The sequence below is a fragment of the Artibeus jamaicensis genome, unplaced genomic scaffold (genome assembly GCF_021234435.1).
Source record: "Artibeus jamaicensis isolate MK-2021 breed Jamaican fruit bat unplaced genomic scaffold, CSHL_Jam_final contig_519, whole genome shotgun sequence".
Lineage (NCBI taxonomy): Eukaryota > Metazoa > Chordata > Mammalia > Chiroptera > Phyllostomidae > Artibeus > Artibeus jamaicensis.
In genome coordinates, this window is record NW_026521871.1 from 16,772,484 (window position 1) to 16,789,220 (window position 16,737).

Here is a 16,737-nt window from a genome sequence, read left to right on the forward strand (position 1 = left end):
AACAAAAACAAAACTTCCAAGAATTTCATTTCCACTGAAAAAATTCATCCAAACCGCAATCAAAATAAAAACATTGTAAAGCAAACAAAAGCTAAGAGAATTCCTCACCAGCAAGCAAAAAATATTATAAAGAAATCTTCAGGCAAAAGGAAAATAGTCCTAAGATGATATCACAAATGTCAGCAAAAATCAAGAGTTTCAGAAAAGGTAAACATGTGGCTAAAAGACCACTGACTTCCTTGAAAACAACACTAACAATGTCTTGTGGAATTTATAACATATATGGAAAAAAGATCTCTCCTAACATAGCAAAGAGTAGGGATTAAATAATACAAATATATCATTAAGTTTTTGCATTGCTCAGGATATGATAAAAGTACTAATTTATGGTACTCTATATTATGTTACAGGTGTATTTTTATAATTTCTTGGGTAATCCCTTAGTTGACACTAATAGGTATTATGCAAAAATTAACAAAGGCAATGAAATTATAAAAATACTCTAGTATCAACAAAAGGGCAGGAAAAAAGAAATAATATTTGTATTTTTTTAAGATTTTATTTATTTACTCTTATAGAGAGGGGAAGGGACGGAGAAAGAGAGAGGGGGAAACTTCAATGTGCGGTTGCCTCTTACATGCCCCCTCCTGGGGACCTGGCCTGCAACCCGAGCATGTGCCCTGACTGGGAATTGAACCAGCAATCCTTTGATTTGCAGGCCCATGCTCAATCCACTGAGCTATACCAGCCAGGGCTGTATTTTTAGAAAAGATTTTATTTAATTCCCTGGCTGGTGTAGCTCAGTGGACTGAGCGAGGACCTTCGAACCAAAGGATCGAGGTTCGATTCCCAGTCAGGGCACATTCCTGGGTTGCGGGCCAGGTCCCAGCAGAAGACACAAGAGAGGCAACCATACATTGATATTTCTCTCCCTCCCTTCTACTCGCTAAAGATAAATAAATAAAATATTCTTTTTAAAGATTTTATTTATTTATCTTTAGAGAGGGGAAGGGAGGGAGGAAGAGAGGGAGAGAAACGTCAATGTATGATTGCCTCTTACATATCCCTACTGGGGACCTGGCCCGCAATCATGGCATGTGCCTTGACTGGGAATCAAAGTGGTGACCCTTTGGTTCACAGGCCGGCACTGAGCCACATCAGCCAGGGTGGCATAATATTTTTTAAAAAAGAACAACTGGACAAAAAAAACAACAACAAAGAAACATGGTAATCATTTTAAATGTAAAGATTGGATTAAAGATAAGAGGCAACTATATACTGTTTAAAAGAAAACACTTTAATAGCCAGGAAGGTTGAAAAAAAAAAAGGATGGGAAAAGATGTACCACGCCAACACTACCCAAAGGAAAGCTGATGTGGCAACTTTAGACATTAGCAGACAAAATAGACTTTAAGGCAAAAAGTGTTATGAGAGATAAAGACGGATTTCTCATTTTGACGAAATGGTCAATTTACTAGGAAGCCATTACAATCATAAATTATATTCACTTAATAGCACAACTTTAAAAATGTATTAAACAAAACCTGGCAGAACTAAAAGGAAAGATAATCAGTTCACAATAGTTACTTTAAATAACAGTGAGTATAAATCTGGCCCTGGCTGGTGTAGCTCAATGGATTGAGCACAGGCCTGCAAATCAAAGGATCGTGGTTTGATTCCCAGTCAGGGCACATGCATGGGTTATAGGCTGGTTCCCTGCAGGCCAGTTCCCAGCAGGGGACGCACAAAAGGCAACTATACATTGATGTTTCTCTCCCTCTCTCCTTCCCTTCCCCTCTAAAGATAAATAAATAAAATCTTTAAAAAAAATAAATAATAGTGAGTATAAATCTAAACACACCTCTTTAAGAAAACAGCAAAAAACAGTACAAATATAGATCTGAGCCAACAACCCAATCGGTAAACTGATGTGATTTACAAGTGAAGTCATTACACATGCAAATGCAGACTACACATTCTTTTCAAGGATCCTCTGCACAATTACCAGTACAGATACATCCTGGGACATAAAGCAAGTCTCAACAATTGCCAAGAGCTGAAACAATTCAGTTTATGTTTTCTAACCAGTGTAAATTCACATGAAACTCAATGAAAGTAACTAGAAAGTCTCCAAATGTTAAGAAATTAAACACCACACTTCTAAGTAACCCCAAGGTCAAATAACAATGGAGACCAGAAAATATTCTGAGTTGAATGATAGCCCTGGGGGGTTGCTAAAACAGTCTGTAGAGATCAAATTATAACTTATAAGAAAAACTGAGAATCAACATTCTAAGTTTCCAACTTATAAGGTTAGGAGATGAATAGCAAATTATACCCAAGGAGGGTATAAATAAATAATATTAATAGATACTAGCAAAATAGAAAACAGGCATATAAAAGAAAATGAGCAGAGCAAAAAGCTGAAAAAAATTGAAAAAATTAGTCAATTCGTACGTATTAAAAAAAAACAATAAGTGAAAATAAAAATTATAAAACCAAAGAATTCAGCCCTGGTTTGTGTAGCTCAGTAGATTGAACATGGGCCTGTGAAGCAAAGGGTCAATGGTTCGATTCCCAGTCAGGGCACATGCCTGGGTTGCAGGCCAGTTCCCAGCAGGGGACTCATGAGAGGCAACCATACATTGATATTTCTCTCCTTCTCTCCTTCCCTTCCTCTCTAAAAAATAAATAAATAAAAAAATTTTTTAAATTACATTAAAAAAAAGAATTCAAAGACATTTTTACAAATCCTACATAAAATAAAAATTAATAAAAGGGTGTTATAAATACTTTATAGCAATAAATTAGAAATTTTAGATGAAATGCACAAACTCCTTGAAAAACACTACTTATCAACACGGACAAGGGAAGGAGCACAAATGGGAAGAGCATTAGTATCCGTTAAAGAAACAGAGCTGTAATCAAAAGCCTTCCAAAAAGAAAGACAGTTTCACTGGTGAATTCTACCAAATATTTAAGAAAAAGATAATATTGTTACACAAACACATCCAAAAAATAGAAAAAGAATATTTCCCCACTCATATTAAAGCCAGCATAACTCTGCTAACAAAATCTGTTGAACACATTTTAGGGGGAAAAATAATAGTTCTGTAATATCTCATAGTTATAGACAGAAATATACAACATGTGGACTTCAGCCAAAATGGAGGTGCACGTGGAAACACTTTGCCTTCTTGCACAACCAAGTTTAAAGACAACAAAGTTTTAGCAACAAAAACACAGCCAAACCACAAAAAATTGAACTATCCGGAAGTCTGACAACAACAAACCCTTCAGCCAAACTGGTAAGAGGGGCAGAGCCAGCAGCAGAGTGGGGTCGGACAGAAAAGATCCACCGGACCAACACGAGCGTTCGACCCAGGCGCAACGGCAGCCATAGGCGGATCCCAGGTGTGGAGTAGCAGCAGGCAGACCCACTGAGGGCTGACCACGGTCACACATTCCCACGCAGATAAACCATAAACTGGTGAAGGAGCTAGCAGTGAGACTGACTGTGAAGACCCCAGCAGCAGGAAGGAGCAGAGGGGACCGCTATCGTCCCTCTCTGACCCCACCCCCACATACAGCATCATAAACCAGCAACCCGGGTGGCCCCGCCCTGGTGAACAACTAAGGCTCCCTTCCTCATAGGTAACAGACACAAACAAAGCAAAACATTATGGCTCAAAAAATACTCAAAGCCCCAGAGCCCATAACTCTCAAGTGATGAAGAAATAGCCAAACTTTCAGATGCACAGCTCAAAACACTGGTGATCAGGATGCTCACAGAACTGGTTGATTTTACTCACAAATTAGAGGAACATATGAAGGCTAAACTAATTGAAATGAAGGGAAATGCACAGGAAACCAATAGTGATGGAAAGGAAACTGGGACTCAAATCAAGGGAGTAGACCAGAAGGAAGGAAAAAATGACCAAACAGAAAAATATGAAGAAACAAGAATTTAAAAAAATGAGGAGAGGCTTAGGAACCTCCAGAACGTCTTTAAACATTCCAACATCTGAATTATAGGGCTGCCAGAGGGGGAAGAGGAATAGCCACGAGTGGAAAACTTATTTGAACAAATAATAAAGGAGAACTTCCCCAATCTGGCAAAGGAAATAGGCTTCCAGGAAATTCAGGAAGCTCAGAGAGTCCCAAAGAACTTGGACCCAAGAAGGAACACACCAAGGCACATCATCATTACATTAGTCAAGATTAAAATGAAGGAGAGAATCCTAGAAGCAGCAAGAGCTAAGGGGACAGTCACCTACAAAGGAGTTCCCATCAGACTGTCAGCAGATTTCTCTAAAAAGACCTTACAGGCAAGAAGGGGCTGGAAAGAAGTATTCCAAGTCATGAAATCCAAAGACCTACATCCAAGATTGATCTATCCAGCAAAGATTTCATTTAGAATGGAAGGACAGATAAAGTGCTTCTTAGATAAGATCAAATTCAAGGAGTACATCATCACCAAGCCCTTATTATATGAAATGTTAAAGGGACTTACCTAAGAAAAAGAAGTTAAAAAAGATGAATAGTGAAAGGACAGCAAACTCACAGTTATTAAGAACCATACCTAAAATGAAAGCAAACTAAGAGGACAGCTAGATCAGGAGAACCATAGAAATGAAGATCACATGGAGGGTTAGCAACAGGGGAGTGGGAGAACGAGAAGTGGGGAGAAGGTACAGAAAATAAATAGCATAGACGGTAGGTAAAAAATAGTTAGGGGGGAGGGCAAGAATAGTACGGGAAATACAGAATCTAAAGAACTTGAGACACGTGGTCATAAACTAAAAGGGGGGAATGGTGGGGGAGGGGGTGTGCAGGGTGGAGGGGAATGAAGGGGGGAATAGAACAACTGTAATGGCATAATCAATAAAATATAGTTTTAAAAAAGAAATATACTACATGAAATATGAACAAATAAAATCTCGAGATAAATATAATTCATCATGACCAAGTGGGATTTATTCCAGGAATGCAAGGTTGGTTTGCTAGTTGAAAAATCAATGTAATTTACCACATTAGCAAAATAAAAGAAAAAAGGTGTATAATCATCTCAATAAATGCAGAAAATACACTTGAGAAAATTCAACACCCATTAACAATAAAAACACTCAGAAAACCAATAATAAAAGAAAATGTTCTTACTCTAATAAAGGATACCTTCAAAAAACCTACAGCTAACATCAGTCACTAGTGAGACACTGAGTACCTCTCGCTAAGCCTGCAAACATGACCGGGTGCCCACTGCCATCACTTCTCTTCAAACTGCACTGGGGGCCCTAGCCTTTGTGGGAAGGCAAAACAAGTGATATAAAAGATACAACAGTAAGGGGGGGGGGAAGCTTTTAATCTGCAGATGACATTATTATGTTCATGGCAAATTTTTTAAAAATCTACAACCAACTAGAATAAGTGAACTTTTGCAAGGTCACTGAATATGTCCATAAAGAAAAATTAATGTTGAAGCTATATACTAGCTAACAGGAAATAAATTTCTAAGTAATTACCACTTGAAATACCATCAAAAATATTAACCACCTGAAAATAAATTTAACATAAAATATATATATATATAACTTATATCTTGAACTACAAAACAGTGCTAAGGGAAATCTCTGAAAGGCCTAAATAAATAAGGAGTTATCCATGTACATGAATTAGAACACTCACCACTGTTAAGATGCCCATTTTCCCCACACTGATTTTACAGTCAATGCAATCCCAATCCAAACACAAGCAACTTTTTTTTCAAGTGAAATGATACATTCATTCTAACATTTATATGGAAATCAAAGCCCTAGAATGCCAGCAGTCTTCAAGGAAATCAAAGTAGAAAACTTTCACTACAGACTTTAAGGACATACTATACAGCTACAGTATTAAAGACACTGCAGTATTAATGTAAAGAGAAACAAAGAGAATATGGAACATGTGTCCAGAATTAGGCCAACAGACGTAGTCACTTGATTTACAACAAAAGAACCATTGCAATTCAGTGACTCTTTGTATCACATTGTGCTGTTGCAACTGAATATCTGTGAAGAAAAGAGTGAATCCTGACCCTCACCTCCATGATACATAAAAACTTATGTGAATAGGTTCATAGGCCTAAATACAAAAGCTAAAACTCTAACAATTCTAGAAGAAAACATATTAAAAAATCTTTATAACCCAAGGTAGGTAAAGATTTATAAGGCAGGATTTTTTAAAAAGTAGTTATCATTAAAAGAGAGAGACAGAGAGATAAAGTGGATTTCATCAAATTTAAAACATCTATTCATCGAAAAACACCAATACAAGCAAAAGCGCAAGCTATAAACAGACAAAAAAATGCAATACATATATTTAACCAAAATATATAAAGAATTACAAATCAATAAGAAAAAGACAATACAAGTTTTAAACACTGGGTGAGAAATTGGAACAGACTCTTCACCAAAGACATAAAAATAGTTAAGTACAAGAAAAGGTAACTCAGCCATCAGAAAATGCAAATTAAAACCACAGTGTTACCATTTCACACCCAATAGAAGGTTTACAACTAACAATACCAAATATCATCCAGGATGTGGAGCAGCTGAAACTCTCACTCACTGCTGGTGGGTGTGGTCTAACAGAACTGTCTGCCAATTCTTCATGAAGTTCACTATCCATTTATCCTGTAAACCAGCAATCTCATTCCTAGACATACACCCAAAAGAAATGAAAATAGATGCCTACATGCAGACTGCACACAAATGTTCACAGCAGCTTTTATCACACTACCATACACTGGAAACAATCCAAATTCATCGGCAGATGAATAAATAATGAAACGGTATATTCACACAATTAATACTATTCAGTACTAAAAAAAATATTTTGATACAAATAACAAAAAATAACGAATACTGATACAAACAGCAAAAAGTAATGAATACTGATACGAGTTTCATGTAAAAACAGTAGTGAAGCACAGGAAAGAACAGATACATGCTATGTGACCCTATCTGGAGGAAGGTTAAGACCAGTCTGTGAGGACAGGACCTAATGCTGGCTGTCTTAGGGCTAGGGTTGACCACAAGCAGGAGGGTCTGTGGTGATGGAATGTTCTATATGGTGACTGGGGTGGTGACTACACAAATGTGCACATTCATCAAAACACAACGACTGAACCTGCTGTACACATTTCACTGTGTATTGTGCCACAGGCTGAGAAAATCAAGAAATAGTAAAACTAAAAACAATAACAATAGTTACAAATATCTCTTAGATGTACTAATCAGAAAGGCTAAAATAAGAATGGGAATACTAAGTGTTGGTAAAGATACAGAGTAACTGGAATGCTCATACTTTGCTAGTGGAAGTGTAATTGATTTTAACAATTTGAAAACTAGCTTTAAAGATACAAACAGATTAAATGAATGCCTACTCTCTTACCTAGCAATTACATTTCTAGATATATATCAAAAGAAATATCCACCAAAAGACATGCTCAAGACTATTCACAGCAGCAGTATTCAAAAGACAAAAATCAAAAGCAATCCAAGTGCCTCTCAATAAGAATATGGGGAATATCATATATTACCACCTGAAATCTAAACACTCAGAAAAAAGATCAAATATTTACCAATATTTGATAAATATCTGTATTTGAAAATACAGAAAGGGCATATATTCTTTGATTAGATTTCCCTTTCTGTATTTTCCTAAAGTAAAAAAAAAAAATTCTATTAACACTTATACCACCTAGAGATTAGTTACTTCAATTAGTAGGAAATGATGTCGAAACAAAAAAGCAGTAATTATTTTATTCCACTTCACAGTTTTACAGAAATCCACAAAAATTCTATTTACATCAAGATATTCTGCTTCATATTTAATTATCAGTCATAATCTAAATACTTTGACCCTTTAAAATATGTTCTGAGACTAATGGACATATCTAATATTTTAAATATTAATATTAAATATTTTAAATGAATAATGAGGGCTAAGGGAGGGTGAGTAGATGTGAAGAATCAAGATTATCCATAAGCAGCCCTGGCTGTGTGGCTCAGTGGATTGAGTGCCATCCTGCGAGCCAAAAGGTTGCCAGTTCGATTCCCAGTCAAGGCACATGCCTGGGTTGCAAACTGGGGGCGTGCGAGAGGTGACCAATCAATGTATCTCTAGCACATCGATGTTTCTCTCCCTCTCTTTCTCCCTCCTTTCCCCTCTCTCTAAAAATAAATAAATAAATAAAATCTTTTACAAATATATTATCCATGAGCTGACAAATGTGTAAGGTAGGTGATGTGTACATGTGGGTTTATCACACTATTTGCTCTGCTTTTCCACAGTAAAACATTTGAAAGTAAATAAATAAAAGCAGTGGGAGGACAGTTAAATGAAAAACTCAAGGATCTTTACCTTTGAGAGAAAACAGAAATAAAATAAAAACAAAGACCCATAATCAGTAAAGTCTCTTTTCCTCCCACAATCTGGATTTGGTACAGAGAAGGTTCTAGGAAAAGCTTTCATCTCATTGTCACAAAGTAAAAGACACCATTCGATTAATGCATGAAACTGTCATGATACACCATCTCCACACACCATATACCACAGGAGAATATCTTCTCAGCTTTTGCTTTACTCACAATTCAAATGAATTTTATTCTATGGATCTGCTCTCTAACATCAATATATGCCGGTAAAGAATGTGACAGTTGTACCACCGTGATGATTAAATTATGCCCCATGCTTAAACTGAAGTTCATTAATTTTGTCCTGACTGGTGTGGCTCAGTGGATTGGGCATCACCTGCAAACCAAAGAGTCGCTGGTTCAGTTCCGGTCAGGGCACATGCCTGGGCTGTGGGCCAGGTCCCCAGTAAGGGGTGTGCAAGAGGCAACCACACATTGATGTTTCTCTCCCTGTCTTTATTCCTCTCTTCCCCTTTCTCTAAAATAAATAAATAAATAAAATCTTTTATAAGTAAATAAATAAATAAAATTAAAATTCATTAATTTCTTCATGTGTCTGTCACTCTAGGCAGGGGAAGAAACATTATATAACAAAATAGTCTCTGTTAGCATGAAGCTTATACTATATTTAGTGGAGAGAGACTAGATACACACAGCATAAGGAAAAAGTGCTGTAAAAAAAATGAAGCCGATGAAGCCATGTATGAGGACAGGATGTGCTTCAGACACAACAGGATGGTCACGGAAGACCTCACTGAGATGACCCATGAAAAACAAAGTCTAAAGCAAGTGGAAGGCTAAACTATGTGGATATCTGGGAAAACTTTGTTTCACCTAGAAAAAGCAATACGTGCAAAGTCTCTAGGGTCAGAGTACAATCAACATGTTTGACAAAGAGCAAGACGGCCAGTGTGACTGGCGCTGAATAAACGAGGAGGAGAGAAGTCAGAGATGAAGTCAGAAAGGGATCCTGCTATGCAGGAAGCAGAGGACTTTGCTCCCAATGAGATGGGAAACCACCTCTGGAGGATACTGAGTATGACCTGACCCTTCATTATAAAGGACTGGATCACCCTGGCTACTGCTGCCCTCAGAAGACATTAAGAGGGCAAAAGAAGAAATCAGAAGCTCACTAGGAAGTGGTCACAGTAATCCAGACTGATGCTGGCATGGACCAAACACTGGTAACGTGATGGAAAAACTGTCAGATGCTGCAAGTATTTTAAACACGGGGCCAACAGGATATACTGAGGGAATGACAGAGTAAGTGTGAAAGGGGAGGATCAAGGATGAACACAAGGATCTTGGCCTGGGCAAATGAAAGGAGGGAGCTGCCATTTACTGAGCTGAGGAAGACTGGGAGCAACACAGCTGGCGTAGGGGCTGGGGAGTGGCACAGGGAATTCGGAGTTTAGTTTTGGCCTCGCTATCAAGAGCTGCTTTCAAGAGGTCCAATGTGAGATGAGCAGCTGGATATATGAGGCTAACATTTTGGGAAGAGATCTAGCTGAAGATATAAATCTGGATGCCATGTATGTACAGTGGTATTTAAAACCATGACACTAAAAATGATGGAAGGACGGCTGACTTGGGGTGGTGAACACATAATACAATACACAGATGATGTCTTACAGAACTGTACACTTGAAACCTGTGTAATTTTATTAACCAATGTCACCCCAATACATTAAAAAAATAAAACAAAATAAAATTTTTAGAAAAACATTAATCTTATTCCAACTCTTTCAAAAGAAGGAGGAGGAGGAGGGGTGGGGGAGGGGAAGAAGAAGGAAGAGGAGGAAGGGGAGGGGGGGAGGGAGAGGAGAGGGGGAACACTTTCTATCAGTCTATGAGACCAGCATCATCTTGGTACCAAAGCCAGAGAAAGGTTCCACAGACAACTATAGACCAATATTCCTTATGAATAAAGGTATACAAATCCTCAACAAAATAACAGTATACCACATCTGGTAGCACATTAAAAAGGAATATGCATTATGACAAAAATGAGATTTATCCTAGGAATACAAGGGTATTGCAGCATAAGGAAATCAAAGTAATATATATAGCACACTCATAGGATAAAGAAAAATAACCACATGATCATCTCCTTAGATGCAGAAAATCATCTGACAAAAATTCAACCACCTTTCATGATAAAAGCATCAGCAAACTAGAAATAGAAGGGTAGCCTTTTCAGCAAATGTTGCTGAAACAACTGGATATCTATATACACAAATGATCAACTTGAATTCATACCTTGCAACGTATACAAAATTAGGATGTATGATTCTATTTATATAAAACCCGAGAAAATGCAAAGTATCGTAACAGAAAGCAGATTAGTGTTTGCCACAGGATGGAGGTATGAGGGTGAGGAGGGGGATCACAAAGAGGCACAAACAAACAAGGACCTTGGCTGGGATAATTTCCTATGAACACATGCCAAGACTTACCCAACCGTACACTTTAAATATGTACAACTTATGGTATGTTAATTTTATCTCAATAAAGCTCTTAAAAGGTTTCTTAAAAATGAGCTGTGTAGCGAAGGCAGTCTTGAGAGGGAAGTTTATAGCAATACAGGCCTACCTATAGAAAACAGAAACATTTCAAACAAATGACCTTACTCTACGCCTGCAAGAACTCGAGGAACAACAAAAACAGCCCAAAGCAAGTAGAAGGAAGGAAATAACCAAGATCAGAGCAGAACTAAATGACATAGAGACTAAAAGCACAATTCTAAGGATCAATGAATCCAGGAGTTGGTTCTTTGAAAAGATAAACAAAGTAGACAAGCCTTTAAGTAGGCTCATCAAGAAAAGAAGGGAACGGACACAAACACAATCAGAAATGAAAGAGGAGAGATTACAACTGATACCACAGAAATAGAGAGGATTGTAAGTAATTACTATGAAGAACTGTATGCCAAGAAATTTGAGAACCTAGGGGAAATGGACACATTTCTAGAAAAATATAATCTCCCAAAACTCAATGAAGAAGAAGCAGAAAACCTGAACAGACCCATAAGAGCAGATGAAATTGAAGCAGTAATCAAAAAACTCCCATCACACAAAAGCCCCAGACCAGATGGGTTCACAGGAGAATTCTACAAAGCATTTAAGGAAGAGCTAACCCCCATTCTTCACAGACTATTCCAAAAAATCCAAAAGGATGGAAAACTCCCAAACTCCTTTTATGAAGCCAGCATCATCCTAATTCCTAAACCAGATAGAGATACAATAAAGAAAGAAAACTTCAGGCCAATATCACTGATGAACATAGATGCTAAAATCCTCAACAAAATATTGGCAAATCGCATCTAACGATATATCCAAAAGATTATACACCATGACCAAGTGGGATTCATCCCAGGGATGCAAGGATGGTTCAACATTTGCAAATCAGTAAATGTAATTCATCACATAAACAAAAGCAAAGACAAAAACCACATGATCATATCAATAAACGGGGAAAAAGTTTTTGATAAGGTACAATACCCATTTATGATAAAAAACACTCAGCAAAGTGGGAATAGAGGGAGCATTCCTCAATATAATAAAGGCCATTTATGAGAGACCTACAGCCAATATCATACTCAATGGGCAAAAACTAAAAGCTTTCCCACTAAGATCAGGAACAAGACAAGGATGTCCACTTTCACCACTTCTATTCAATGTAGTATTAGAAGTTTTGGCCACAGCGATCAGGCAGGAAAAGGAAATAAAAGGCATCCAAATCTGAAAGGAGGAAACAAAACTGTCACTGTTTGCAGATGACATGATAGTGTACATGGAAAATCCTATAGACTCTACCCAAAAACTGCTCGAACTAATTAATGAATTTGGCAAAACAGCAGGATACAAAGTCAATATCCAGAAATCAAAGGCATTTTTGTATACGAACAATGAATCAGCAGAAGCAGAAATCAAGGAAAAAATCCCATTCGATATAGCAAAAGGAAAAATAAAATATCTGGGAATAAACCCAACCAAGGAGGTAAAAGACCTATATGCAGAAAACTACACAGCACTGAAGAAAGAAATCAGGGAAGACACAAACAAATGGAAACATATACCTTGTTCATGGACTGGAATAATTTACATCATCAAAATGTCCATATTACCCAAAGCAATTTACAGATTCAATGCAATACCTATTAAAGTACCAATGGCATATTTCACAGACATAGAACAAACACTTCAAAAATTTATATGGAATCATAAACGAGCCCAAATAGCAGCTGCTCTTTTGAGAAAGAAGAACAAAGTAGGAGGGATCACAATACCTGATATCAAACTGTATTACAAAACCACTGTAATCAAAACAGCCTGGTACTGGCATAAAAACAGGCACACAGACCAATGGAACAGAACAGAGAGCCCAGAAATCAACCCAACTCTCTACAGTCAATTAATATTTGACAAAGGGGGCAGTAACATAAAATGGAGTAAAGATAGCCTCTTCAACAAATGGTGTTGGGAGAACTGGACAGCAATGTGCAAAAAAATGAAACTTGAGCACCAACTTACACCATACACCAAAATAAATTCAAGGTGGATAAAAGACTTAAATATAAGCCGTGACACCATTAAAGTCCTAGAGGAGAACATTGGCAAGAAAATCTCAGATATTTCACGCAGCAACATTTTTACCAATATGTCCCCTAGAGCAAGGAATATAAAGGAAAGAATAAACAAATGGGATCTCATCAAAATAAAAAGCTTCTGCATGGCTAAAGAAAACAGTATTAAATTAAAAAGACAACCAACTGTATGGGAAAACATATTTGCCAATGATACCTCAGACAAAGGTTTATCTCCAAAATATACAAAGAACTTACATGACTCCACTCTAGGAAGACATCTAACCCAATTAAAAAATGGGAAAAGGACTTGAACAGACACTTCTCCAAAGAGGACATACAGAATATCCAGAGACACATAAAGAGATGCTCAATATCATTAGCTATCAGAGAGATGCAAATTAAAACCACAATGAGATACCACTTTACACCAATCAGGATGGCTATCATAAACAAAACAACAAACAACAAATGTTGGAGAGGTTGTGGGGAAAAGGGGACCCTAGTTCACTGTTAGTGGGATTGCAGACTGGTACAACCATTATGGAAAACAGTATGGAATTTTCTCAGAAAAATAAAAATCGACCTGCCTTTTGACCCAGCAATTCCACTGCTAGGATTATATCCCAAGAATCCTAAAACATCAATATCAAAGAACCTATGCACCCCAATGTTCATAGCAGCACAATTTACAATAGCCAAGAGCTGGAAGCAACCTAGGTGCCCGCCAGTATATGAATGGATCAAAAAATTGTGGTACATATACACAATGGAATTCTATGCAGCAGAGAGAAAGAAGGAGCTACTACCCTTTGCAACAACATGGATGGAACTGGAAAGCATTATGCTGAGTGAAATAGGCCAGGCATTGAAGGACAAATACCATATGATCTCACCTTTAACAGGAAGCTAAACAACAAAACAAACAAGCAAACAGAATAAAAACAAAGACACTGAAATAGAGAACAAGTGGGCAGCGACCAGAGGGGAGAGGGAAGGGAATTTAAGGGGAAAAATGGGGAGGGATTTTGAGGAACAAGTATGAAAGACACAGGGATGAGGACTGGGAGGGCAGGAGAGGAATTGGGAGGGAGGTGGAGAGACGGGGGGGGGGGGGGGGGCTGGGATGGGAGAAATAGACAAAAAACTGTACTTGAAAAATAACTAAATAAAATTTTTAAAAATGAGCTGTGTAAAAATAGTACTTCTAAATGATACTGGATTTGGTCATTTTTCCTATAATTTTCATCAGTCCTACAAATATACATATATTAAAGTGAGTTGGTATTACAATGACTAATGGCATCTATCATAAACATGCAGATTTTTCTTAGTGGGGGGATGAATTATGGACTTTAGATGATCAAGTCTTGCCCATTTGTTAACTACACGATAACCTACCTCTTCAGAATGCAGCTAGGAGTCAAGAGTCAAAAAGTCTGTGGGCGGACAAGGGCAGCCCTAAAATCCCTGCAATCAAGTCCATGGACTTCAGTAACTAGTAAAACTCCCTGCAAGAGCGTATTCTGATCTGAAACACGTAGACAGCAATTTAGGACCACTTGGTTACACTGGCAGAGGCCCACCAAAGCACAAATTCTTATTAGCACCTTAGGGCATCAACTTAAAATAGGACAGCACAATATAGGTAAATGTATATGATAATGATATTTAGAGACTGTTTTGTAGGTTCCTTTATTCCAGGTATTGGGTATCTTTTAGTGTAACTCTTCATTTTAATCCTTACAAAAATCCCTCAAAGTATCAAAATGGGAACAAAGCATCGTTCCCATTCTTCAGATGGGGAACGGCAGCCAAAGAGGCTTAGTGTCCCGATCACAGTGACATCAGAAGCAACGGGGCCAAGACAGAGACCTAGTGGTGCCCGAATCTGAAGCCGGTAGCTTTAAACTACAGCATAAGGTGAAACTGTACTCTACAAACTCTTGTGAGATGCTATGGGAATTATCTATTACAATTATCATCTAAGATGTTTAAATTCTTACACGTGGAGTAAATACATGGAGAAAAATTCATACCCCGATGGTGAATAAACAAAGTACTGAAGTATGCTCTACACACTCAATTCATAAAAATAATGACACAGATGTAGACTGGCTGCTGTGCAAAACTACAGAAACAGTATTTTCTTAGCCCAAGAATGACGTTCCACTAAGACAAACACATTTTAATTAAATTTTGTTCAACACAACAGTTTCTTAAGAACATGACTTTAAATAGAGCTGACTTGAGGAAAACAAAACACTTGTTCTTTGGAAATAAGACAAAAGTCAGAAGAAAATGTAACACATGCATGTGAGCCTGTGTCTGAAAACCTCCAGGACTGTTTCCAATACCATTTGGTTACTCCACTTAGAATATTAAATTTTAAATAATCATGTCATAAAATGGCAATGGAAAGACAGAAAGAAACAAAATCCACAAACCATATAAACATCTCACTTTCTGCCATGAAATTAAACCTCTTCCCTCATGAATCTTAAACCAGATTGCAAACAAGTAATGAAGCTGACTAGCTTCAATTTCATCAGTAATTTTGCAAATAAGATACCACAGCACTTTTGATATAACAAGCGTCCAAGGAATGCTCACCACAAGGCAATGCAGAGAAGGCAAACGAAAGGATAAACGAATGATAAATCCACCCCCCCTCGCAATCTAGAGAGAACACTTCCCGCTAAACCACACCCACTGTGATGAACAATCAAATAGCCTGTTCCTTTTGGGAAGAAGGGAGGGAGGGGGAGTTCAGTCATTCCAAGGCCTCCTTGTAAATTACAGAAAGTCCTGTGAACACAAAGATATTGATAACTTTCTCCCACGAGCAGATGCTGTTCTTTGTGACACCCCCATGTTCCTAGCAGGGATGCTGTTATGTTTTCAGTACCACCCAAAGAAAAAACACAAGCCTTCAGACACTGTCTCAAAAGTTTCTTTCCAAGGACATGACTCCACCTCTTCTCACAGACTTCAAAATCTGACTGAAAGACTCACTGGTAAAAGACTGTAATAAAAGCAGTAACTTTAATGATGAGAATCAGAGAATCTCAGAGTTTCTTAATCTAAGAAAACATACCCCATTTTTATGACTTTGCTTAGGGAAATAACTAACTAGCCAATTTCCAGAATGTCATATTAGGTAAGTTCAGCATACTCAAATTTGGTCATTTTTTAGGATCAATAAATGCTCAATTCTCTTGGAAGAAATCTCTTTACATTTTTAGAAGCAATGTAATATACTTCCAAGAAGGCTCCAAGAAACCTAGAAGTCATACACTTAAGTACTTAGGCACCTAACCATTAACTAAACACAGTACATTCCTACTAAAAATTCCTGCTTGCCCTGGCTGGCATAGCTCAGTGGATTGAGCGCGGGCCTGAGAACCAAAGGATTGAGGTTCCATTCCCAGTCAGGGCACATGCCTGGGTTGCAGGCCGGTTCCCTGCAGGGGACACACAAGAGGCAACCACACAATGATATTTCTCTCCCTCTCTCCTTCCCTTCCCCTCTAAAGATAAATAAAATCTTTAAAAAAAAAACCTTCCTGCTTGACTTGCATAATTAAATCTAAAAATAATTCAAGATACCGTTTAGTAAAACATGCCTTTTTATATTTATATCCCTTTGGGTGATCAAACTCACCTTCACCATCATGCATTTGACAGTTAGGA

The 16,737-nt window shown here is 37.6% G+C and overlaps 1 protein-coding gene across 3 annotated transcripts in view; it reads right to left on the bottom strand.

Annotated features, from left to right (window-relative positions):
- RAD18 (RAD18 E3 ubiquitin protein ligase) overlaps positions 1-16,737 on the bottom strand; it is a 116,330-nt gene that overhangs the window by 81,119 nt on the left and 18,474 nt on the right. The gene's annotated exons all lie outside the window — the stretch shown is intronic.